Here is a 27,943-nt window from a genome sequence, read left to right on the forward strand (position 1 = left end):
CTATCTGTTTAGTCTAGGTAGTCATTTTTAAGTATCACCTTTTTTGCACCGCACTTTTCTCACACTTTATTTTGGGCACAACTGTGGCAAAACATGCTGTTTTTCATTTCCGTACCGTTACATGGACGGGAAATGGAATAGCTGCCCATCCCCACATGATGATATGCCGCCAAAAGGGTGGTCTGATGGGATTTTTCTAGCCCAGTGTGACCCAACATATTTATCCACACGGGTGTCCTTGTGATTCCTGCTCCCCATTCAGGACAGCACACCACCAATTGACCTGGTCTTCTTTCTGTGTTTTGTATCTACAGTATAGGGGCATAAGTTGACAGGTCGTTAAAATATTTCCCCTTGACCCTCCGCACATTTGTTTATGATACTGAGGATGTTATACAGAAGAAATCACCTATTCTAAGACACACTCGAAATGTACGCTTATCTGATTATATAGCTCTTATGTGGCTCTTGCTCTTCAATTGAATAATGCAGAAAGAACAAGTAAAGCAGGTGCTGTAGATCAAACTTCAGAGCTGATAAATCATAGCACCTCGACTCTAGATAGCACAATGAAGCAGTATAGACACACGGGTAAAGTGTTGGGTTCCGATGGTCTAGAGACTGAAGAGACTGAAGAGCTGGAGCCTGAATAGGTCGTGCTGCCTTCTGTTCAGAAGTCTCAAAGGCAAGCATAGAATTCCAGGCCGTGTCTAGATTTTATGTAGAGTTATACCCAAGAACTAGAGCCACATCCTAGAGCTTCAGCCAGAGGAAATCTCACAGTCAAGCAACACATTTTATTGTAGATGTGTATTTCAAACTCCTCAACACCAAAGATCCATATGGAAAAGAACATGACAGAGCTGCCTAAAATTGGTTGAGGTGCTGATCACTCTCCTCTCAATTACTGAAAGTTACGCCCCGCCCTCCCAATTAGAGGTTGGAAGAACAAGGTTTTTCCTCCACCTGAAACTCTGTCATCAGGTGAACTGTTATATGGACAGTTAAAACGGTGTCCCCTCCAAGGCCATTCCTATTAGGTATGTTCTTTTCATGGGACACCATGTCCACCATGCTGGTTCCAGACAGAAAAAGTCCACAAATGTTACCCAGCAGCTGACTAAAACTCCCAGTGTATGAAATATTAATGTTGCTCCTCACCCCATTATGCCTCTGTTTTTGGAAAGCAACACCTACTGAGAAGTACACCATGTCAGCATTGGGGGTCCCATAGTCACTGTCTCTTGTCCCCAAAACACCCACTGTCCTGGAGATATGAGACACTTTGGGGGGAAAAGGGCAACCAGCTTGTTTGCAAACTCTAGATGCAAAGGGTTGACTGCAGCTGGACTGGCGGAAATGGTATCCTGTGTTTTTCCTAGGAAAAACAACATACCCATAAAAGCAATCTCCCCAGAACATCAAATGTGCTATGGTAAAAGCTTAAGCACGATGGGAGATGGTGGGCTTTCCAGACATACACATTGTTGTTGAGATGCAGGATAACGTGGCTGTTTTGTTAATAACAGTGTGATGTAAGACCCCCAACATTGGAAAGGCCCACTAAAAAGGAAGCAGCTGCAGAGTGGACACTAACAACTGTGAACAAAGAAGGAAGGAATACAAAAGGATATTAGATACTTATTTTTGCACCATTTGTATACCACTTGCAACCAATGACTCCTCAAGACTACCAGCATGGGGAAGAAAAACTTGACACTTATAACAGGTTAGGGATGCTGATGAATATGGAGAAGATCTACAGGATAAATAGCTTTATTAGAAAGCAACTAACATAATTTGAGAGGCATCACAAAGAAACTGAAATCTTTGGCCATTTACTAGCAGACTTTGAATAGAGAATCAAAGCACAGACATATTTAGAAATTTAACAAGACAACAATAATAAATTCAGTATTAGTGTCTTCATTTCTGCCATAAAGTTTAATGATTACGTTTATATTTAGAGGCCACAGACAGTTTATCAACTCTCAGCATTACCGTTGTAATCTCCTATTTTGGGGTGGTGGGCAAGGCCTGGTTAGATTTCTTTAGCCCCAAGTGGTAATGAGTGTCGCATCTCATTTAGAGAAAAGAAGAACGGATGGGGGTCTCCCACTCTTTCAGAGTGTTAAGTCAGGCAACCTTTTTTCATAGAAACTGTATGAACTTTCACTGAGGCCCCTGAAAACAGTAGACAGGCATTTGTTGGTATTTGATCATAAGAGACTATTTATTATAGACAGTTAGCAAATACATCTTCTGTATCAGATTGATGGAAATTATTATGGTAATCTCAATAGCCACTGTGTACAAATGATAAATATTAGAAACCCAAAGTATTTTTCATTATATATCTTTACCACCTGTAACCGACTGGTTTAATCTCATGGTTATTATATTAACTGAAGGATTAGTATTTACTCATACAAATTATGCCAAGCCGTGGACTTATCCCCCCACTGTAGAATGTTTTGGACCAGCAGTCAGATACTAGCTCTTTAGCATCCCCCACAAGCAGTTAGTCCTCATGCCTCTGCCCCTCCCAAAATCTCAAAACTTTATGCCCTTCTCCCCAGTGATCCTTTATGGAGAAGGAAAGTGGAATTGCAATCCAGTCTTTCGTATATCTACTGTACAGAATGAAAAGTGTCTCAGTCAGAGATGTGTTTGAAAATCTATAAATGTATTCAACTATCCTTCCTTCTTCCTTTCAGATTTGATCTATTGCCTTGTAATGCTAATAACTACATGTTGCTTTCCAAATATCAGAATGGAATATTCCTCTATGCTACGTTTCTGTCATTTTTGTTAGCGCACCTAATGTCAAGCTGCTGCTAAAATGAAACGGCAATCTTGCACACTCTATTTGCTACCATTACCATCAAAGTGTTAGCTCTATAGGCCCTAGTCCTTGCATATACACACTCAAAAGAGTGTGTCTCAAGTTTCTCATACAATTCGGCCTGATTTTGTAACATGAATGTATTATCAGAAAGCCTGCTACATATGTCTTTACATCAGAAATAGATTCCTTGGGTATCAATACAGAAGAGATGAATAATACAGCCAAACCAGCAAATATTTTAGCAAAAGCAAGGTACCGCCTGGATTTCCAACACATATCAATCAAGTAAATAACGTAGGATATGCCAATCCAACCATATGAGGAAAGAAGTGAGTGAACACATGCAGTATCAATAAGCACAGTGAATCAAGCAAAAAAAGAAAACAAGAAGTAAATACCAACATATACAAGAACCCTCATTCTCTCCATTTCTGACTAACGAAGAATTAGGTGTACAGAAAAGTCTGTCTTTCTGTCCAAACAGTTACCTTGGTTATTAAGAATACAGAATAAGACATCTTCAAATCCACTCAAAAATGAAACTTGAAAATATTTTCTGCTTCACGACCACCAGGGCCAGGCAAAAGAACACCGCTCTTTTACACAAATAAGAGTGTACATGATTTAAATTTGTACCTCACTCTTGGACAATCCCACCAGTCTGATTATGTAGATTACGGTATTTGAATTAAACATAGAACCATACTATGCATGTATTACAAATTCATGTTGACAGAAGTGCTATCTGTAGACAATTTGTTTGACCTGTGCCATAGGCAGGCAAGGAAGGAACTGGAAACCTTTTTGAGAGTATCTGGCCTTCAACAAGAACCAGTATAAGATCTATCTGACCAGCAATAGCAGCCCAACTAACATAAACATAATGTTTCTAGGCCTTGATTATCATGTCAAAAATGTTATTCAACAATCAAATATTTTTCATAGACAAACAGCCTGCAATATTATTTTAGAAGGCAGCAGCAGCCCCCTATACAATACATTTAAAAAAGATACCCAAAGGCTAATATATCATGATCAGAAGTAACTGCACGAAGGATGATGTCTATTTAAATGGTTAAACTCTTTAAAAGAAAAGGATAAGATGACAAGGCCATAAGAAAGTCTTTTGACACTATCAACAGAAGAATCGAGATTTTTAATCACCTTTTCAGAGGTGCATCACCATATTTTCTGAATAATGAACACATACTGGCGCATCCTCAAATCATATAACATACTAGTCATTCATCTTCCTAAAAGAATAGTTAATCACAACAGGGGCAGCCCGACTGACCCAGAACCAGGGACAATGACATTTGTAGGAATTGCAACGGTTCTAGGAAAAGGGCACCTTTTTCACAGTCAATACATATAAATGCATTTAATTTGGGACGCTCGGCGTCCTCATTGTTTGATTCCATAGCGAGCAATTTTTCTATCTCTATGGTGATTAGTGCCACTTAAAATGTCCTTCATTTGGAATGGTCGGCGTGTGCATTGTTTGATCCCATAGCTAGTTGGAGACAGGAGGAATACACTGGATAGCATATTGCAGCTACCAGGTAACTGCTAGACCCTATTCGGGGGTCATCGGCCATTCCAACACAGAACTGTGTGTAGATTTTTTTCAGTCCCAACTGTTCCCCTTTTTGTATTAGGAGAACTATTTCGGTTGGCACCATGAAATTCAAAATGTGGAAACCCTGTGAAGCTGCGTGAAAGACGTTTTAATGCTTTTAAGGGTGCTCACTGGGTAATTAGCAGTTATGATCTCCGTAGCTAATTATGCATGACGTAACAGTGATTTAACAATGATGGAAATTTACTGCTTGACATTATTTCCTCATTGATTTGACACAATGGTATTGGTTCCTATTGGTGGGGAAAGAACTTCGTTCTGCCAGTAGAGTTTTGCACACTCCACGCTCCTTGCGGAGATCCGAAAAACCCAGTAGAGCGCTGCAGAGTTTTTTCTCTTGCACAGCTCGCCAATGCTAAGTTAAATTGGTGAGTGAGAGAAATCGTGTGCTAGGCCAACTCCCGGCGAGATTTCTGAACATGGGCGGTTGCTGCAGGTTGCTACCGCTTGAATTGAGAAAGCTGCTGCTCACTCTGAGGAAGCTGCCACTCGAGTGGGAAATTTACACAAGCGGCTGAAAGAAGAGGTAGCCCTCTGGCGCTTCATGTGATGCTGGTCGTGCTGATTTTACAGTGCAGGAGAAACTCTTGGCGTTAAAAATCAGTGCGAACAGTGCAACGTACCAGACTCCACCGCTCTTGGAACTCCACGAAGCATGGCGGAGTTTTTTTAGCACTTCGTGGAGTTCCACATACCGCAACTCTGTGAATTCCACCCAGGTCTAATTGGTTCATCGGTTCCATTTCTGTTTACCTTGCAAAGAAGAAATGCATTTTGGATTATGCATCGGATGCATGGACGCATCAGCTGAAACACGTTGGTCGTTGTTTTTTTTAAAACTCTTTTTATTTGGAATTTTGCATATATTCAACATTGTTAAATTAACAATACACATGTCCCGTATGTCTTACATTGGCCACAAACATTAACATTATGGCATCAATGTATGTCGCATGTGTGGTTAAATATTCAAGCTTATACATCAGATAGCGTTAGATACATAACAGTCTTTCCTCCTCATCTCAACTCTTATCCAATATTCAACCACATACCTGGGTGTCTACTTATATTATTCTATATCAAGACATATCTTTCATTTCGAGGTAGGAATTATCTTTCAAATTCCACAGCTTATGCTTTGATCTTATTTGAATGATTTTCATCTAACCCTATGTTAGGCTTTACTTAACATCCAGAGGATGAGATAGTAAATTAGTTATCAATGGGTCCTATATATCTTTTGGGCGTGATGTTGGTGGGAGCAGTTCCGCATATGTCAACGTTCGCTCCTGCCAGAATATGAGATCTCGGAACCAGTCTTTAAATTTAGGGGTTCGTCCCCATTCCCATTTGCAGGCCCCCTTACGTTTAGCTAACAGCAGCCCAAGTGCTACATACTTCCTGTATCCTACAGTTATTTTTCAGTGTGTTCCAGAAGAGCCAATATAGGGTCTGCAGGTATTAACGTTGCTGTAATCTGTGTCAGCACTGTTAAAACTTGTTGCCAGTATTGCTTTATGGTATTACAGTTCCAGGCTAGGTGCAAGAAATCCGCCATTTCAGCCCCACATCTGTCGTATCAGTCATTATGGTAAACATCCTTTACAGCGCAACTGTTACAACGCACTACCATTACGACGCAATCATTACAACGCAAGTCATTACAACGACTTGCACTGGGGGGCGCTCTAGGATAGGGAATAGTATTAATTTACTATCCAACACCTTCCCTACCATCCACGGGGACTGGAGTTGGAATAGTAAATTAAACTATTCACTATCCAGCGCCCCCCAGCGCAAGTCGTTGTAAAGACTTGCGTTGTAAAACTTGCATCGTAAAGGCATGCGTTGTAATAGCATGCGTTGTAACGACATACATCCGTCATTATCCATAATTTGGAATTTTGGCCGGTGTATAATATATGCGATGCAGAAATTTAAAATGAATGATGCATAAGCGGCTACTTGCAGATATTTGCCCGGTTAGTATGGGAATGGGGGTAGAAGCGGTGGTTCTAATGGGAAGGATGATGTATTCGCTCTAATACTCTGCCTCAATCTTATATAGAGGAACATATCCATGGGCGAGGGGTCTACAATGTTAAAAAATTGTTCCATTGTGCGGAAATTTCCGTCTATGTATAAATCACCCCAGTTCTTTATGTTTGTCTTTCTTGAATCTGTTTAAAGCCGGTTTCCTGTAACACTTGCATATGTGGGTGATAAAGGAGCAGTAATAAGGGAGAATATATCACTGGAGCTTTAAGCATCTCGGTAATGTGTTTTCATGCAACAACAGTGCTCGTTACAGTTGTGGGGTCTTTTTCCCGAGGTTTGGGAGTAGTGATTATGGCCCCTGCAAGTGGGATCGGATTGGTGTATCCCTGTTCCACTACTATGTGTGGCATGTATGGAGGTGGATTAAACCAGTATGTCGCATAATGGGCCTGGGCACATGTATAATAAAGGTCTAAATTGGGAAATTCAAAGCCTCCTTGTGCATAAGGCTTGGTGAGCACATCCAATTTCAACCTCGGTTGCTTGCCCCCCCCCCCCCAAGTCAAATGTATCAGCTCGTTCTTTAGTGCGGCAAAGAAGTGCTTACCAGGATAATATGGTTTCCGTGAATAAATATAATGACTTAGGGAGAATTGTCATTTTGATAAGGGATGTTCTCCCCGCCACAGATAGAGGCAGTGATACCCAACGTGTAACCCAAGTTGCTATTGAGGTTAGTGCCGTACCGTAATTAAGCCTCATTAGCTCTGTATGGTCTGCTGTAATGTGTATCCCCAGGTATTTCACCTCTGATTCACACCACATTATTGGGTAGTCCATCAGGAATGGTGCTTTAGCAGCTGTCAATGGATAGATTTGTGATTTTCCCCAATTGATATGTACGCCTGAGATTTCCCCAAAGATAATAAACTCTCTTAGTATGGGGTTCAAGTTTTGTTGTTGCTCTCTGATGTATAGAGTGACATCATCTGCATAGAGGAAAATGAGTACTTGCCTCATGGAATAACGTAAAGCTCTGTCCCGGTGTTGCTGTCTTAGTTTGGATGCCAGGGACTCAATAGCCAGGGCAAATAGTGGGGGAGACAGGGAGCAACCCTGCCTTGTCCCCCTAGTAATTGAAAATGGTGGTGAGCTCTGCCCATTAAGCAATATTCTAGCTGTTGGAGAGCTATATAGCAGTTTTATCCCTGAAAGAAAACCTATTGGCATTTCCATACGTTGCAATATCCCATATACATAATCCCACTCCACAGAGTCAAATGCTTTTGTGGCATCAAGCAAAACCGCAGTCGCCGCCAGTTCGGGGTCAATGTCTTGCATAATAGAAATCAGGGTGCGAAGGTTATGAGATGTCACCCTCCCAGGGATAAAACCTGCCTGGTCTGGCAATACCAATTTCTCTATTAATAGAGTTAGCCTGTTAGCCAGTACTTTGGCTAGGAGTTTTGCATTGTTATTGATAAGGGACAGCAGCCTATATGAATAACACTGGTCTGCTAGTTTCCCCCTCACAGACTGCAGAAGAACTCCATTTTCGTATGCTTCTTGAAATACTTTTTTAATATAGGTGAAAGTTGGTCTATATAAGCTATATAGATATCGATCAGGAGGCCATCTAGTCCTGGTGCCTTACCAGATTGCATCTGCATTATTGCAGCGCAAATGTCATCTTCCAATGGCGCTGCTAAAAACTCTTGCTGTGTGTTACCTAACCATCCCAGGGCTACGTCATCTAGATATGCAACTAGATCTATCTGTGCTTGTCTTTTACTAGAGTATAATGTGGAGTAGTGTGTTGTGAACACCTGGAGTATTGCAGCGCTATCTCTGTGGGTGATGCCTTCATTATCTGTGACTTCAATACATAGTTGGAGTAGCGAGGTCTCCGAATTTCTATTTCAAGCGCTTTTGTGGGCCGTTCACCCTCTCTATAGTTTCAGGCTCCAAAGTATTTTCCCCGAAATAGGCTCTCCCTATCTGCTGTTTCATTATACTCCGTCAGCTAATCCCTCAGCTCCTTTTGAAGGATACCATTTACCCTACTATTCAAATCTTGTTCCATTCTTTTCAGGTCTGTCACAATCGTATGCAGTGTCTTACGAATGTCTCGAAGGACTCTGAACCGTTTAGCAATGCAGAATCCTCTAACCCACGCCAAGGTTACCAGATCTAACAGTGCCCATTCTACAAAGGCGGTCTCTGCATCAACTGCTCTATTTGCTGGTGTACCTATCCAGGACATCTGGAGAGCTCTGACCTGGAAGAGTATCTACACCTTTACCAAGCATTACTACTTGGATACCGCAGTTCACAGTGATGCAGCAGTGGGCCAAGAGGTGCTGAGGAACCTGTTTTAGTAATGTTAAGCTCTCTCTTTTCACCCCTCCTTCCTTTTCACTTTAAGATTCCGCACATTTTTCATTTATAGCTTATATTCTTCTTCTTTTTCCTTATGTTGCCTGTTACTTAGACTATGTTACATTGTACAATTCTTCTGAATACAATTAGTAGTTATATTTTTGCCATTACATGCCAATTATAAAGACTAAGTTTTTAAAGTGTATCTTCTACTATAAATACTTATATTATGGATTCTACACACTTCTCTTTAGACCAGAAAATGTTCTTCTAACTGCTAGCTACTCCTATTCAAGCATGTGAATCTATGAAAGTTTCAATACTGGAGTAAGAAATAAGTTACTTACCTGTAACTACAGTTGTCCAGTACCCTGAGAGACTCACCTTTCAGTTTTGCAGGTTCAGCCCTTGTAGTAGTGCTGTGAAAATCTGAGAGTCTGCAGGTTCTCTCAGGAGTGTGCTAGAGGGTGAGAGGTTCTGATTGGTTGGTGGCCTATGTTTGGTCTCTTTTACAAAACAATGGAGATTAGTTACAAAGCTGAAATGGCGCGAGCCCTGGTTTCGGTTTGTATTAGCTTTGCACTGCTATGTTGATGTACTGGGGACTCCCATCTCAACAACAGGTAAATGATTCAAGCATGTGAATCTATGAAAGATTCCAAAACTGGAGAACTACAGTTACAGATAAGTAACTTACTTCTTAGTGTGCACATTGACTTAGACCTGGTCTTTTAACTATGATAGGTCTGGACATAGTCCTGAACTAGGAGGGCGCACCAAGCACACCCTTATAATGAAAGGAGACTACTGTCCCTACTGTGGTATTAATGTGTAGAGAGTGGTGGTGGCAGCATACCATGGTTGGTGTATTATAGTGACAGGTTTCTCCGGCGAGACATGAATGCAAACTTGCAGGCACAGTCATTTAAAGTTTCACTCTTGCAATAAACCCGGAATCCCGAATGTGAGATTGCATGCGTTATATCTGTGCATGTATGCTAGACGTGATAGTGTCCAGTGTATGAATAATACAGCCATGTGGGTTCCATTTTGGAAGCCCACAGCTTGGACCAGAGTACAAGATGGTGGAGGGGTTGCATTCTCCAGACAGCACGTGTGCATTTCTAGCATCTCCTATATGGGAGTGTGTAGCACCAGATGCGTTGGTGAGAACAGAGGAGATAGGCTTTCCTTAGAAGTATTAGGGCCCTCCCTGATACACTGGACTGTAAGTAACTCTGACTGTGGCAGCCATTAAGGAGTTTACAGGGATAAAGGTTGATGCCTTCAGTATCTGTTGATAGGGAAAAGAGCCCTATGAAGGGGGACATTTGCTTGTCTCTCTTTCTGATCTCTGTGTGGAGAGGTTATAAATAATAGAGTCCAGGCTGTTCCCACTTCTTTAAACTTTTGTGGTGGGCACTCCACCTGGAGACTGTCTGGCTAGGCAGGGCACCCTTGCAGAAAGATCAAGGACTGGATGGTGGCCGGGCTAGGACACATGAAAGAGAAAATGACCTAAACTGGTTTCAAGAAAGCAGACCTGGAATCCTCCAGCTGCAAAACTGGTATAAACATGAAGAGGTCAAGACCAATTGTTGTTATTTGTTGTTTCTTCTACTGAGGAGGGTGTACTCTATAGAGAACTTAGGGACAACTATGTAGTCAATGGTTGCAATGACCGCAAACTCCCCTGAGGCAAGATAGCATCCACTGTAGTTTGATATGAAGGAGGAACTACTGGAGTCTCCTGGGTGACAAGATATCCTACCTGTAATCGAAGAAAGGAAGCACCAACCCAGCAGGAGGAGTGGATTGTGAAAGGGATTGCTCTAATTGACCCTGCTGAAGGATCTGTCCAGCAGAGACTCGCTAAGCAGGTGAGTCAAAGGACTTCTAGTACTGCCGGATCGGGCAGTGTGACCATCGTCCTTTAGCCCCATCGTTGCCCCCAGGCACCTGGAGCTGTGTGCCAATGTAGTGAGCCCTACCGAAACCGGGATGTGCACCGGCTGGTGGGCTTGTGCCCACAAGTAGTCTGCTTGACCGTTGTACTGCCAGGTGTGTCATTAGGTTGGACCTAGTTTGAAAGATTAGGTGACTCGAGAGGTGCCCTGGGAACGCCTCCTTAGGAATCAAGTTTGTCACCTGAAGGCACTCTGTGCTGACAATAGCACCTGATGTTCGTCACACAGAGGAATCGTCATCTGTGCGAGTGTGGCTGTTGCGCTCAAGAAGAACCACTGGAAGGAGCTGTATCATGAATCCAGCAACCACAGGAGTACCAGATCATATCTGAGCCGGAGGAGGAAGCAATCGAATACAGGGTTTGACCTAATTGGGCCACTTCACTCGAGAGCAGTGTAGTTTGAGGGATTAGGATGCGGCCTGAGTAATTGCCAATGGCTGAGAATAATTGAAGAATTCCATCCATCAATTTTTTATATTCTTTATATTTGTGATGGAGCCAAACTCTAAATAAGGCCCTTGGTTTCTTAATGGGAACTGAAGAAGGTCACAGTGCTGTTTGGGGGAGAAGACAAGATGGCGGACTGAGGCTGTCTCTGAGCACCAGCATACAGAGGAGCTCCTGAGGCTATGGAGTCAGAGCCTGATCTGTGATATGGAAAACAAGGAACAATAGGAGAGATTTGGAAAAAAGTGGGCTCGTACAAATCCTCCTTATACGCTGGAACCGGTCTGCAATTATGGCATTTTGCTACAAAATCACAGACTGGGAAGACTTACCTCTCCGGAGCTGGGGGCCTCTGGGAGCAGCCAAGCCTCCACACTGAATGCAGGCGATACCGCGAATTGGCCTGAAACGCCACCCGTCCACGTTGGTTGCAGTGTGTTTGGCGGCTCGGCGTTCTTCATTGAGGATGTATCCTCGGCTCATACTGTGCTCCCAGGCACACACGACTTTCAGTGTATTTTAGATCATGGCCCCGCCAAAGAGCACTGTGAGGAACACTCGGGCAACCAGCCGCCTGCCGGTAAGAGTCGCAGGCGATGGGGGGGGGCGATCAAGGCCTGGGGGCTCAGAGAGGTGAAAGTAGATCTGGCCAAGCTGCTGAGAAGCTTGGGAAACTGGTGCTGCAATTTCTACAATCAAAGCACTCAGTAGAGTTACTTTCGTCATAGGATGGAATGGAGGCATGCGCTGGTAACAGACTTAAGGGGATTCTGACACACGCTATCGACGTGCAACAAAGTAACACAACGCCGGTATCCCCCGGTTTGAGTATGATAAATGACACAGTGGAGACTTATTCAATCCAACACCAAGCTGCTGAAATAGACTGTCAAGATAGCAGTGGGGATTATATCAGAATGTCCGAGGACGTGGTAGATATGGAGATCCAAGCATTTAGCCAAGCTGTTGATAGTCCTAAAAAGCCCGAAAACTATGGAGGGAAACCGGATGCTGCTCTTAAGACTGGGGACCAATCTGCTGAAAGCATGGAAATAGAACTAGAATCGGACTCTGAATGTGGTGTTAAAGAGAAACAAAAGGCAGTGACCTTAGATGCTAATATTATGGGGCTGGATAAGACAGGAAAGCTGCCGCTGGTTATTACCACTATAACAACAGAGCCGACAGCTGTGTCTACCCTTGAGATAGAAACCTCAGTAGAATTGAAGCCAATATAGGGTAGCGGTCACTGTATGGAAGGAGGTAACCCAACACTGAATAATAGGCTACCTGAAAGCTTTTTATGCACCTCAGAAGAGAATGGCTCTTATTACTACCACTACTAGTAACTCTGCATTGGGTAATCATAATGTGCATCATAAACTTGGGAATCCTGATGGTGATCCAGGGCATAAGGGGGCCAATAATACTGTGTTGCAGAATGTAACAGGGGCAAGGCAAAAGCAAACCCCACGATCATGGGGTGGTAAAAAGAAAAACACCAAACCTAAAACACCGAGGGATACAGGGGAGAAAACAAAGAAGTAGGAAAAATACAACATCCCTGACTCTTAGAGTAGTAGATTGGAAATGACTAGATGCATATTAGTAAACCTGGTCTAACTTTTGTGGGACAATACCCTATTTCTTCATACACTGGAAATTTGACTCTTCAAATTTCCAGGAAGACGCGGACACGGAGGAGCAGGGAGGCCGATTTCCAAATAGAAGATTGGTCGTCGTGATCCACACGAGGAGAACATTTGAACTAAGAATAGTTTTCTTTTTGAAAAATGGGCCATAATTTGAATAAGGCCTAAAGACTAGAAGAAGAAGTTTTTACTATTAGCGGTGGCTCCTCCGTGCTGTTAATAGAGTACATCTTTTTAATGAAAGAGCTCAAGGATACATGAAACACCTGAGCAACGCATATCACGTGTAGCAACTATTTGAAACCTATCAAGTTCAAAAGACAGAGAAAGTGGAGTCAAATGTTGTAAGGTCCTGAAGAAGGTGTCAAAAAAGAAAGAAAGCACCGAAACGCTGCGTCGACTGTTTTTTAACTTTGACTTGTTGAATGTATATTTTTACATATGACCACGCCAAGTGGTGTTTTTAATCCATAAATGTGGTATTTGTTTAGATTGTAACCCAATAGGGAGGGCAACAATAAATAAATTCCTTGATCATTTTTAACATGACACAAATTGTTTGACTGATATATTCATCTGTGTGTTTTCATTTTAATTTTATTAATTTTTGGTTCAGCTGTTCACTTTGCCTAGTGTGTAATTCATTTTTGTGTATGAAGAAATAGGGTATTGTCCCACAAAAGTTAGACCAGGTTTACTAATATGCATCTAGTCATTTCCAATCTACTACTCTAAGAGTCAGGGATGTTGTATTTTTCCTAGTGTTAAGACCCCCCTCCCTGCTACAAACCACAGGGGTACCTCCAATCTATTTGTTACGAGAAAACAAAGAAGGCCACAGTGGGTCAGTCGTCTGGTAAGCAGAGATCGACGCAATTGAAAAATGTGGAGGTAGCCCTATACACTGATGGGTATAAGCTAAAGGAGGGGTTAAAACCCTGATATCGAGACTTTTAGATGCTGGACTGGCGGATGATGTTTGTGGGGCACTAAGATTGTTGGTGGGAGGGATGCCTCAGGGGACACCGGAGGAAGCATGTTTTCAGCAAGCTGCTTGTACCCCCTGCGAAGAAGAAAACCCCCAAGGCAAAGATACTCAAAGTGGTGAAGTGTCGCTACTCTCATTAATCCTGCAATCTCTCAAAGATCAAAGGGAGGAAACAGGGAATTGTTCGCCCAAGTAAGATTAGATAATCATGACATCCACCAATCATTAAAGGAAGTAACATCGAAAGTTGGAAGTCTCACAAAGGACATAACAGACTTACAGTCAAAAGTAGTTAGTCCGAAGAAACAACTTCTAAGATAACAAATACGGTTCAGCAACAAGATGACTTGCTAACGATAATGCAGTTAAAAATTGAGGACATGGAAAATCGCCAGAGGAGGCATAATCTGAAAATGTTTGGCATCCCGGAAGGGCAAGAAGGGTCAGACCCTAGGGCTTTTGTAGTGCAGCTATAGCAGAAGGTCTTTCTGGATCTAGGAGACTGGGACTGGGACTGCCAGATACAAAGAGTCCACAGACTTCCATTGGTACAACGTAGGTAGGACTCTCGCTATCCACGTCCTTTTCTTATTTAATTTGGTAATTTTTTGCTTCGACAAGCAGTTTCCTTGAAGGCTAGACTTAGAGTACTATTAACTGAATCATTTTCTATTTTTTTTTTGGTTGGATTTCTGTAAAGAAACAATGGACAGGCGTTGGCAACTCAGACAACTGATGAATCCATTAAAATCTACTAGGGTACAAGTGTATCTACAGGAACCGGCACGCCTGAACGTAGTACGGGAGGGGCAATCATATTTCTTTGTATCTGAGCTGGAAGCGAAGGAAGCACTTTGTAGATGGCAGAAAGGGGGGTAGCATAAAGATAAGGGGCTAGATCTGATATATGTTCAAGTTGAGAGATGGGTATGGTAAAATCTCTTCCTTAGTCTTGGTTATACCCTGCTTATCTTCTTTTTTATTTATCTTTTTCTCTCCTATTATTTTCTACGCTAGCTTACATTTGGAATGGATAAGCGGAAGTTTAGCCTCAGGGGACTCCGTGGAGACTGGAGTCTCAATTTGTTGCCAAACCACCGGCAGCATAGAAAGAGGATGATTTTTCCTTCTAGGTGTAGGGGGTGGGTTCGTCACTGTGGGAGGTAGGGGTGGTGGGGGGTGTGGGAGGCTGCAAAAAAAGGGAAAAGTCAAAGGTAGGGTATTAAGAATAAAAAGGTTAATACGGCAGTTGGAAACAGTATTAAAGCAATCAAAATAGAGGTTATGGCTGATAGAGTGTTATTTTTGATATGGATTGGCTAAAGTGCTTATCATGGAATGTGGAGGGATTGAATAGTAAGATTAAGAGGCAATTAGTTGCAGAGGAATTAAAAATGTATAATCCCCATATAGTTATGTTGATGGAAAAGCATCTCTCTTATAGGGATCGCGGACTATTGAAGCAATTGGGCTTTGAAGTAATAGTGTGCACAGCACAAAGTGCCTCTATACGGGGGGTTGCCACATTAAAGCAGAAACAGTTTGCGGGGGTAACCTGCAAGACAATTGCAGATAAAAGCAAGAGGTGGGCTATGGCACAAATGCTGATAAAAGGAAGGAAATATGTATTGTGTGCAGTTTATGGTCCTAACACAGATGACCCTACTATATTTGATGTTGTAAATGTAGAAATGTTTAGCTGGGAGGGGGAATGGGTGGTGATGGGTGATTTTAACTGTGTTATGGACTATGGAATTGTCACAACACGACGGGGTGCATTCCAGAGAATGCAGAGGACACTGCCTGCAATTAGGGAACTAGGGTGGTTACAGGCGCTTAGGGATGTGTGGAGAGCTTTATACTCTAATATACCTGGCTATACTTATTATACCGCTCCACACAAGCTATATTCTCAGATAGACATGGTTTGGACTACAAATCCTATCGTATGGTCAACAGATATGGAAATCTGTCCGAAAGTTACCTCTGATCACAACCCTATTCTCCTTACAAATAAGACTTCAAATGAAAATAAGGTACCCAGACCCTTCTCGTTTCCTAGGTATTTACTGACTGATCAGGAGTATGTGGGCAGGCTTAGGGGTCAATTGGATACTTTTAAAAAAAGAAAATGTAGGATCAGATTCCTCTATAGTAGGTTGTTATTAGAGGGTACACACAACAATTTATCTGGCATCAAAATAAGGATCGAGTAAATGCAACCAAAGAGACTACACTAGCGATACAGGTGGCAGAAGACCGACATGCAGAGGCAGTCATGATGGGCACTGACAATAGGAAACAATTGGGTTTAGCTTTAATTGATTTACGTTCAACACTGAAGAATATATTTAGGGAGAAAAGTGTGGCAAGGTATAGTAAATACCGTTTGTCACAATATGAATTTGGGGAGAAAATAGGTAAGGTTCTTGCCTTTAAAGTGGCAGACGATCGGGCTAAGGCTCATATAAAAGAAATTAAGGAGCCAAATTATATATTATACGAACACCCACAACAGATACTCGAACAGTTTGCTCTTTATTATGAAACGTTGTATACCTCAACGATTCAGCCAAAACAGAAAGATATCTGTAGCTATATTCAGAATAGTTCTTTAATAAATATGGGAAATGAGGTATCGGATTCTCTCGATGATGGTATCTCAATCGATGAGATAGAATTAGCAATTGGTGCTTTGCCATCTGGCAAGGCAGCGGGGGAAGACTCTATTCCTCTAGAATTTTATAACATTTTTAAAGATGTTCTCCTGAACCCATTTAATCAGGCAATATAGTTTGTTGGAATTAATGGTAGAACTTGTGAATCATGGCATACGACGAAGATTAGTTTTTTTGTTGAAAGCCGAGAAGTGGTCAATTTCACTTATAAATGCAGATGCAAAAATGTATGCTAAAATTCTTGTGAACCGCCTAGCCCCAATAATGCCTAGTCTGGTCTCCCCACATCAGCATGGGTTTACTCAAGGAAGAGATACTACTGCTCATGTCAACATGGCAGTGACTGCCTTTGACATGGCAAATATAAGACCCACCTCACTCGGTATGATTCTGTTAGACGCAGAAAAAGCGTTTGACCGAGTGGAGTGGGGTGGGAATTTCTGTGAGCTACACTCAGACTTTGGGATCAAGGGTCAATTTATGAAGCAGATACAAGCTCTATACGATAAACCATGCGCTAAACGAGCATATTTAGGCCTACAATCGTCAACCTTCCCGGTACTTTGTGGTACCCGCCAGGGGTGTCCCCTCTCACCTTTATTATTTGCTCTTTATATGGAGCCATTTTTTTTTTTTTTGCAAAATAATCCGCAAATTAGGGCTTTTATGTCGGGGACAAGCTTTCTTATGGTTATCGCATATGTGGATGACATAGCGGTTTTCTCAGCAGAACCAGGAGAAGCATTAAAAACAATTACTGAAGCAGCTGGTCAGTTTGTAATAATTTCAGGATATAAATTAAACGTCCATAAGACCCAAGTTCTTCTTAACCACAATCCGCTGGCACCAGTGCAGGAAGTCTGTTCAGTCATTTCTTATTTGGGGATTAGGATAGCAGCACAGGTAGACAGAATATTGTCTCTAAACTACAAAGTTCTGCTAAAAGAGATGAAGATTCTGCCTAAATTTCTCTATTTTTTTCATTCTATTCCGTTGCGCGTCCCAAACTCATTCTTTAAAAGATTAGATGGAACACTAGGTAGTTTTATATGGGGATATAAGAAGGCAAGAAGAGCAATAGAACAGCTGAAACTTTCTTTTAGTCAAGGTGGTCTATAGTCTCCTGACTTCAAAACGTATTTTTAGTCAGCTTGTTTCACCCGTCCATGTAGTCTGATTAGTCCTGTCAATACTATTTTTAGCCATAAATTTATACTGGGGGGAAAGCCGCATGTTTTTTTATAGAGTCCACGAATCAAATTACTTTAAAAAGGTAAAACTTAAGACTATACGGGATGATATATTTACTTGGCGAGCCATTCTGCTTAGCGGTAACATCTGTCTTTATCATAATAAGCTGCAGCTATGGCAGAATCCAGGATTTCCAAGGATATTTCATGATGCGGCGGGTATAAAATGGGCTAAATGTGGAGTAACATGTTTAGGGGATGTGTATGATTATAGTGGCTTTGCCACATTTGAGAGATTGCAGATGAAGTATAAGCTACCAGAGCACATGCTACTCAAGTATTATCAGATTCTGGATTACTTTCTGAAAGACTTAAAATTGATAAACATAATTGACTCAGCGATATGGGGCTTTCTGTATGCAGCCGAATCAAAATCTATGATCAGTAGGGTGTATAAGTGGCTAAGCAGCCGCAGATTAGACGATTGTGAGAGACTAGCTGATCGTTGGAGTAGGGTGTTGGGGATATCTGTAGCGGCTTGCACTATATCACAAGCATTCAGCACTTTAGATAAAGCTGTACATGCTACTAATCTGCGACTGCAGCAACATCGCACAATATGTCTCTTATACTATACTCCAGAAAGAATAGCTAAATGGTCAATGGATAATAGTACAAGTAGCAAACAGACAAAATGCCCTAGATGCAATCTATATGCGGCTGACATTAAACACATATTTATAACATGACCAAAACTGACAATATTTTGTCAGAAGGTTGGGGATGTTTTGCATCAAAAACTAGGGATAGAACGCCTCTGTGGACCATTGAAATTATGATGGGATATAGCTCTGTAAATTCTAAGTATAACAGCTGGTTGCTATTTCACTAGTTGCAGCAAGATTAACTATAGCTAGGGTGTGGAAAGCACCAAAATCCCCAACTGTAACGGATTGGTGGCTGCTAGTAAGGCAGATATATGACATGGAATTCGCGTTAGCTAAGGCGAGTGGTGTCCGCTCTATAACTAAATGAACTGTAATTTGGGGACCTTTGTTTCAAATTGGTATAAGCAGAAGGATATAGGGGGGGTGTAGAATGATTTGACTATCCTTTGCAGTTGATGTATATATATGAGCTAATTTATTGATTCTTCTCCCCATTTTTGTGTTAACTTTCTTTTCTTATGTGTATTATTATTGTGGCTATGTTAGATGTATATAGACATTTAATTATGAGTATCCTGTTTGCCTTGTATTTACTGCCCTCTCTTTGACAAATAAAGATTTTTTTTTAAAAAGGGAACTGAAGAAGGTAAAAAAATTCCAATTATCATATGGACAGCAATAAGTGTGCAGAAGTTGAAAATGTTCATGCCTTCAAAAATTTGGATTTTAAACATCCTGCAACAGAGAAATGTGGCAAACATCATAAGAACAACAGAACGTGTCAAATCAAATCAAATATAACTTTATTCAATTGTCAGAAAGCATTCATAAAAGTATACATCAAAACAGTTCATTAAGATCTTAAAAAAAAAAAAAATTCTACAATTTATCTGTGGCGTACAAAATATTCATCAATTGCAGGGGATTCAAAGTCCATAATATCATACATTTTAAAGTGCATTTATGTAATCATACTTTTCCTACTGCGCATCACATTTTTCAAATATAGTGTAGTTGTTGCAACACACAGATGATTATGAAGACATTGAATACTAAGCATGGCCACACAGCATTGACGCTGGCCCATTTCTCTCAAGAGTGGTAGTAAAACATTATGTCTAATCACATCATAAAATTTACAGAGGAGAAAAACATGAATAGTACTCTGAGGTGAAATGTCATCACAGGGACAGGGAGGTAAATCGTGCGTCCAATTATTTACTGTAGGGAAACTAACCAATCTATGGAAAGTTCCAAATCTAAAGCAAGACAATAATTATCTAGCACATAGATTAAATAGGGCTGAATGTTAAAAGTCATTAATATCATTTGATGTTGCAGAACAGAGGGTTTTAAGACCTCAGTTGCGACTCTTAGAGAATCCAGGAAAGCTAAACCCTCCTTCTTCAAGTCTATCCGCGAGATAGCTGAGATATTAGTAGGGTTTAAAAAATAATCCACTTTTCCAATATCTTTTAAAAAGTTACAAACACAGCTCAGCCACGGCATCCTCATGGCTCCCCTTAGTTTTAGGATATCCGTCAAAATGTCTCTATTAACCCCTTCCATGCTCATGACGGAACGGTTCCGTCATCAGCGTTGGTGCTCCGGTGCTGATGACGGAACATTTCCGTCATGAGCCAATACGCTTTTAAACCCTTCAGCACTGCAGCGAAATTCGCGCAGCACTGAAGAGGTTAAGCTGTGTTGCTTCTTGTATCCACAGCCTGTGCCATAGTAGTTCAGTCTCCAGCTTAATTAGATCAGATATAAAAGCAAGACCCAGTTCTGCATGACAATTATAATTAGGGGTACTCTTAGGAACCGCAAGGATAAACTTTAAGAAGGAGTTTTCCACCACCTGGGTAGGCGTGGGGTCGACAAAACCTTATACCCCACTGCCATAAGTAGCACCAGCCACACATTTAGCTTTATAGATTTTAATTAGCTCCACGGGTGGTCTAGTGCCTAATTTCTTTGAAAAAGCCTTGAGAGCGGCCGTCGATTGAATCATCGCAAGTTTTTTAGCTGACACGGCCTGCGACCACGACTCACTCTGAGTAAAGAGTATCCCAAGATAGGAAAACTGCTATAAATATGGCCCTCTTAGGTTTACAGTGCCTGCCGCATAGTAAAAGTTTTGGTTGTATTAACTTTTAAACCCAGCTCATTCATGAAGTGGAAAAAGCTATCTACCATACGCTGTAATCCCACTTGAGTACGTGACATGAGGACAGCATCGTCAGCGTACAAAAGTGCTGGGATTGGGCGGCCGGGTACGTATGGGGGATCCAAACTATTGTTGCATAGATCTTTTTCCAATCCGTTTATATACAAGTTAAAAAGGAAAGGGGCCAGGACACAGCCCTGTCTGACCCCGCTCCTAATGGGAATTTTATCAGTGCGTTCCCCCTTTAGGCCAAAGCGAACGCGGGCTGATGCGTCGCTATAAAAGCGTTTAAGATAATAAATAATATTTTCTTCAACCCCAAGTTGTCCAAGTAAGATCCATAGTTTGGAGTGGATCACGCAGTCAAATGCGGCCGAGAGGTCAACGAAGGCCAAGAACAGGTTACCCTTCTTGGCCCTTGTGTACTTCCCGACCAGCATTAGTAGGTTTAAACCCTGTTCCACTGTCCCTAAACCAGAGCGGAAGCCATACTGGTTCAGATAGAATAGAATTTTCTTCTGCCCACGCCAGAAGCCGGTCCAGAATTATTCGACCCGCTATTTTGGTAAAGGAATCTACGAAAGGGAGTTCTAATAAGTTTCCAGAAGCCCGCACTGTCATTCCTAGTAGAAGCAAGATGCAGGGCTTCCCAGGCTTCAGCTCTCAGCATATTCTTCCTATCTTTTATTGCTATTTTATATTCCTTCCTGAGTCTGCCAACCTCCCCGACACACCTAGGTTTCTTATGCAAATCGTTCTTTAGGAGAGCATAAGCTTAGAATCCCGCTTATGGTTTTTAAATTGTCTCACAAGGGAGGTCTTAATTTAATTCGAAATGGTCGAGAAGGAAGCAAGAAGCATTTCAGGGAGAGAATCTACCCTTAAGCAAATAATGATTTCATGTAGGCATTTACCAACCACTAGTTTAATTATTTCTGCCTGATTCACCATGCCCCATTTTAACGTATATCCATTAACGCTACCAATAGCTAGATTCACGTCCACGCTGTCCCTTTCTTTATGATTCATCAGAGTGGACGTTGTTGGCAGCTGGATGGCCACACAGAGCGGGAAGTGGTCACTTAATGCAATGCCGGAGACATTAAAGGAATAGATTCTACCACCGTATTTGTTAGAGACAATAGCATAATCGATGGTTGTAGCACAACCCCTTCCGTTAAATGTTGAAGATGGGGCAGATGGTAATGTACAAAATTCATTTGCAAATCCTAAATCAAATTTAGCTAACAAACTAATAAATTGTTCCCCTTGAACGGAGTTATTAAAATGTAAATGGCCCAGACCGTCTTCCTGTGTCATACCACACCTATTATCCTTCATTATACTGCACAAAGTGCAATTAAAATCCCCAAACAAACGTATCATCAATTTATGTCTGTTATCATCAATTTATGTCTGTATCATCAATGTATGTCTGTAAACAGAACGTGTAATTTCCAGGCAATTATATAAATACAGAAAATTGAGGTGGCAGTAGAAAATTGCAGATCAGATTTATTAATGTTTTGCCCTGGCACAAAGCAGCACATAGTATTTACTCTCTACGACGAAAGTCCCCTTTTCCTCAGCAACAAAAAAAATACTTTGATCTACTTTGTGCCCTATTATTTGCACTGATCAGCACAAATACTTACAGATTTTGATGCAAAGCCCGCTCTACTAAGAAAGCTTAATCAAGCTTTGCATCCAAAATGAACACCTACTAGAAGCATGCATAAACATGGATAATTCATTAATTTTTCACAAATATTGCATGTGTGCTGCAGTGCACAGTGCACATCCAATGCATGAGATCGTTCTGGGTTTGGATAGCCATAGGAATTTGTAACGGAAAACTGTACTTCCAGTACAAATCCTATGCTAGATAGCTCACATTCACCTTTGCAGCTTGGTGATATACTTTGCGTCTAGCTAGGAAGTCTTGTTAGAGGTACAGCACAGGGTATGACAGCAGCAGCAGCTAATCTTAGTAGACATATCTCTGCCTTGTTTTCCCCCTTCCGCTAAATAGCAGAGCAAGCATAGTTGATGCACCAAATGAAAAATAGTAAATCCGGGCTCATGTCTCTACATACGAGAGACACAGTGGACACTGAAACTCAAAACAGTTGATAGAGGGCTCGGCAACGATGAAGACATGAAGGCAGGTGGGCATTTTGGTTCTGGTTTGGTGTTACTTTACCATGTGGCAAGGACAAATAAAGTGCATGGACCTTTTCGGTGATCGTTCTTCGGTGCAAATACAATTTGTGGACTCTGAATTGGAGTTTGTGATCTTTGGAGTGTCTGAGATACTCCAAAGATCTCCTAAGGCCTCATAGTGCAAGCCTGAGACACTGTATCTCAGGCTTGCACTATGAGGCCTTAGGAGATCACACACCTGGCAGAAGATTTACCAACCTACAGTGGGATCCAAATTGAGCACATGAACCTCTCCAGGTGTGTGCAAATCTAAGCGAGGACCTAAATTTAGTCCATGAGTTTTGGAGTTCACACACCCGGCCGAGAGTTTGCAATCTATAGAGGGGGAATATCAGCGGGTTCTTAAGACTGCAAACCCTCATTTCTTCCATGAACCCAACATTGGGATTCAAGATGTTTCTATATTATACTTGGGGGCAGGTGGTCTGGAGCGAGCTTTGGTGGTCTGTTCACTATTCTCTCATTTGCGTAATTTATTTTTTACCCTGATATTTGCACTGGGCACCAACACAGAACCTCTGTGTTTGTGCAGCCACCATAGGAGAATGCAAAACGAAAATGGACATTCAATTTAGCGGTGAAAATTAACAATAAACATCGCCCAATAGCAGGGTATTTGGTGCGAATGTACTAACGTATTACAGTGCAAATTCCAGTTTATTACCACAGTACAGAAAAACCTGACACAAGAAAAACACTGCCTCACAGATTTGGTATCATAATTACTTTATAGAAGGTAAAAACTCTCTCTACAGACATAAAGCCTGGCCAATGTACTATTAACGTACTGCAATAAATTAGCCTCTTTTATCCTGGTTTGTTTAAATATCATTGTAAAGACAAGTACACAGTGGCGGCTCCTCTGTTATGGTGGTAAAGAGTCGCCTTTAAGAAGTGTGAGCAAGAAGAAACATAAAATGATAATAACTTAGAGTCATTATATTTTATGCTTCGTGCTGCTTTGCGGGCGGGTGGATGAGCGGGGCTGCTCTGCTCTTGGAGCAGAGCACTGGAGGAGAGGTTTGTCCACTCCTAAGTGTGATATGACTGTTTGGTCGGGCCGCCATGCACACTTTCACTGCATTACAGCCTGTGTGGAGAACAAGCCCAGGCCCCCATTCCCTGGTTGAGCGTCGAGCCAGGATGCTCAAACCCAATCACAACACTGCAATGCAGCATTGTGATTGGTCAGGGGAGCCTGGGTGCTTATCAATCACAACGCTGCAATGCAGCATTGTGATTGGTCAGTGGGGCCTACTTCCTGTTCCTTGAGTTCCACAAGGAGAGCAGGAGCAGAGACTCAGAACCCAGTGGCAAGATACGTTTCTTTCATTTTTTTATTTTTTTTATTGCGCGACCCACCACCTGCATGACCCCAAATCCCCGCGTGACCACCCCCCCCACAGTGCGACCGTCCCACCCTGCCAGTTGCGAGCCATGCCGGCTGCCACTGCAAGTACACATGAAAAATGCCACTGCATAAAACATATATTCAGATGCACTAAGTAAATAAAGCTATTTATTTCCATTGCTGTAGTAGGGGAGGGACGCCAATACTGATACTATAACTCATATATCTAGATATCATCCAAATAAAGAATTCTATTCAAGACTGGGAAGTGCTATTTAACAGCTATTTATTCAACACAATTTGCTGCAAGGTACATTGAATTAACCTTAGTACATCATGTCAATTATAAATTGGTAACAACAATGAAAAAAGGACACCAAACAAGATTAAATCTCGATCATACAATCATACAATCACTAATCATGCATATCACAGTCATCCCACTAGCATTCATGCATTCATACAAAATACTTCGCACAAACTGGGTAGTTCAATGCACCAGTGTGAAAAGTAATAGATCTGCTATGTACTCAACACAAAATCGAAAATAGGTTTTTTTAAACAGTACACTTCTTACAATTCCATTAGATCAACTGTTTCTAGGGGTTCAACAGCAGACCAAGGGAAGGCCGTTGAGTACATAGCAGATCTATTACTTTTCACACTGGTGCATTGAACTCCCCAGTTTGTGCGAAGTATTTTGTTTATTAGGTTAATTCAATGTACCTTGCAGCAAATTTTGTTGAATAAATAGCTATTAAATAGCACTTCCCAGTCTTGAATAGAATTCTCTTTTTGGATGATATCTAGATATATAGGTTAAAGTATCAGTATTGGCGTCTCTCTCCTGTTGTATTGTTTATAAGGCTCAGCCTTACTGATTAGAGCCGCCCCTAGTTGTTCTTAGTAGTAGGTGAGGGGCATCATGACTCATTCGAGGATTGATGAATCCAATTAAAAACATAAAGCTGCACTATTGAACTAAGGAGCTTTAGCTCACGTCATTGCGGATTTGGAAATCCAGCAGATGATTTGTTAATCCACCATGCTCTAATTAGCTAGGTATCATGGAAGAAATTCTGTCATGGGCACGAGTTCCTCTGGGGCATCATAGCCTCTCCTCACAATCAGCAGTGGAAAATAATTGCATATTAAACTGTGCATTTGCATATATACTATGTATATGTGTGTGTGTGTGAGTGTGTATGTGTATATATATATAAATATAAATATAAATATATATATATATATATATATATATATATATATATATATATATATATATATATATATATATATATATATTCAGCTCACAACATCCACAGGTTCACACTCTGTATAAGGATTGCAGCACTCGTGGGGGTGGTTTACTCAGGTTTATTATTCGTAAACCTCACAGCATAGCAAAGACGCGTTTCGGCATCGGCCTTCGTCAATTTGTCATACAAAGGCGCGCGGCGTCCATTTTACATTTTATAATCACTGCCTGTAAACATTTCATCTCCTGAAAACCTCAGATTGATATCATTCCTGTTAAGCACTTGGATGTATGTGGCTGCCATTTCAACCGGACAATCTAAAATGATGAATAAATCATCTATATATCGATGCCAATTAATGATTCTGTTATTCCACTCCTGATTAGCATCAGCCCACGCAACCTGCTCCTCCCACCAGCCCACGAACAAGTTCGCGAAACTAGGGGCGGAGCAGGTTCCCATGGCTACACCAGACATCTGCTTATAGAGCTGTCTCCCAAACAGGAACGTGTTATTGTTTAAGCAAAACATCGTAAACTCAATTAACATTTTGTTATGTTCATAGAACCTCACTTGACGTTGCTCCAAAAAACTATGTATAGCTTTGAGCCCATCTTCATGCGCTATACAAGTATATAGACTTGCAATGTCCAGTACCAACATACAATAACTGTCCTTCCACTCAATGTTTGCAATGCAGTTTAGAAAATGTTTAGTGTCTTTAAGATACGACTTCAATGATGTTACAAAAGGAAAAAGAAAAGAATCTATGTACATTGAAAGATACATCCAAGTGCTTAACAGGAATGATATCAATCTGAGGTTTTCAGGAGAAATCAGCAAAACATCAGTTAATTATCTAGACCTCACAGTGTATATAGATGAGAGTGGGAAAATTCAGACGAAACTATATAGGAAGGCCACAGCAGGCAACTCGACACTGCATGCCACCAGCAGTCACCCCAAGAAATTGATTGAGAGTATACCTTATGGCGAATTATTGCGCATCAGAAGGAACAACTCAAATGACATTGAATTCCGTAAAGCTGCTAAATCTAGCATGGAACGGTTTAAAGTCATGGGCTATAGCCAGGGTATTCTAACACAGGCTCTCCAAAAGGTCAGTAAACTCCACAGAAAAGATCTATTAATGTCCCGTAAGGATGAGAAAAAGAACGGGACTCTGAGAGTGATCACTACATTCTCGGAAAATGCTGGGGAAGTCAAGAAGATATTACGCAAGAACTGGAATATCTTATTGACTGACCCAATAATTAGGGACGAGTTGCCTACCAATCCCCTAGTTACATTCAGGAAAGGGAAAGCATTGAAAGACCTCCTAGTTAAAAGTCACCATGTAACACAAAGAATACAACCTAAACTTCCAACTCTAAATGGGTTTTACCCATGTGGTCGGTGCAAAGCCTGCAAGTACAGTAAACGGATGTTAACGTACAAAGTACCAGGATTGGTTGCACCGAGACGTATACAGAAATTCCTCACATGCTCGACCCCTTACGCTATTTACTGCTTGAGTTGCCCCTGCGGGCTCAGATATATTGGCAGCACTACTCATCCCGTAAAAATGCGTATTTTGGAGCACATGCGTGCTATAAACAATAACGATGAGTCTTACCCAGTTGCTAGACATTTTGATAGAGAACATAAACGCAACAGGGATCTGTTGACGTATTTCTGTCTAGACAGTGTACCTGTGAATATCAGGGGAGGTGACCGATTACAAAAGCTGAGGCGATTAGAATCGCGCTATTTTATAGACCTGCAAAATAAAACACCGCTGGGGTTGAATATGCATGAGGAATTGGCAGTACATCTGGGGTAATGTTTGCATCACACATGTTTAGATGTATATATATTATGGTATCGTAACACCTAATATGGTCGGCTGACCATTATGGGAACTACAGTAACTGATGAGGTATGATACCTAGATGTTTGGCCAGTGCTTGACCGGATGGTCATGTTGATTGTTATAATTCTGAGATTATCTGTTTCTAAAGGTTATTACGTACATGCTATTTTGTGCAAAAAAAGTTTTTTCACTGCATGGCCCATCCAGGGCGGGATTAATACATAGACTATAAGGACTTAATTGTGGATCATGCCCATTCAGGGCAGGAATTTTGATATTCGTTCACCTATATAAGGTGGGACTGTATAAATATGAAATGTTGGCATACTGCCTCTGCATATCCATTGCAATACTTGAATGCTACAATATGGCGGCACCCTTAGCGGAATGCTTTGAGTCCTTTATCTATGTTGATGAAATGTTTACAGGCAGTGATTATAAAATGTAAAATGGACGCCGCGCGCCTTTGTATGACAAATTGACGAAGGCCGATGCCGAAACGCGTCTTTGCTATGCTGTGAGGTTTACGAATAATAAACCTGAGTAAACCACCCCCACGAGTGCTGCAATCCTTATACAGAGTGTGAACCTGTGGATGTTGTGAGCTGAAT

The sequence above is a fragment of the Lissotriton helveticus genome, chromosome 5_1 (assembly GCF_964261635.1).
Source record: "Lissotriton helveticus chromosome 5_1, aLisHel1.1, whole genome shotgun sequence".
Taxonomy (NCBI): Eukaryota; Metazoa; Chordata; class Amphibia; order Caudata; family Salamandridae; genus Lissotriton; species Lissotriton helveticus.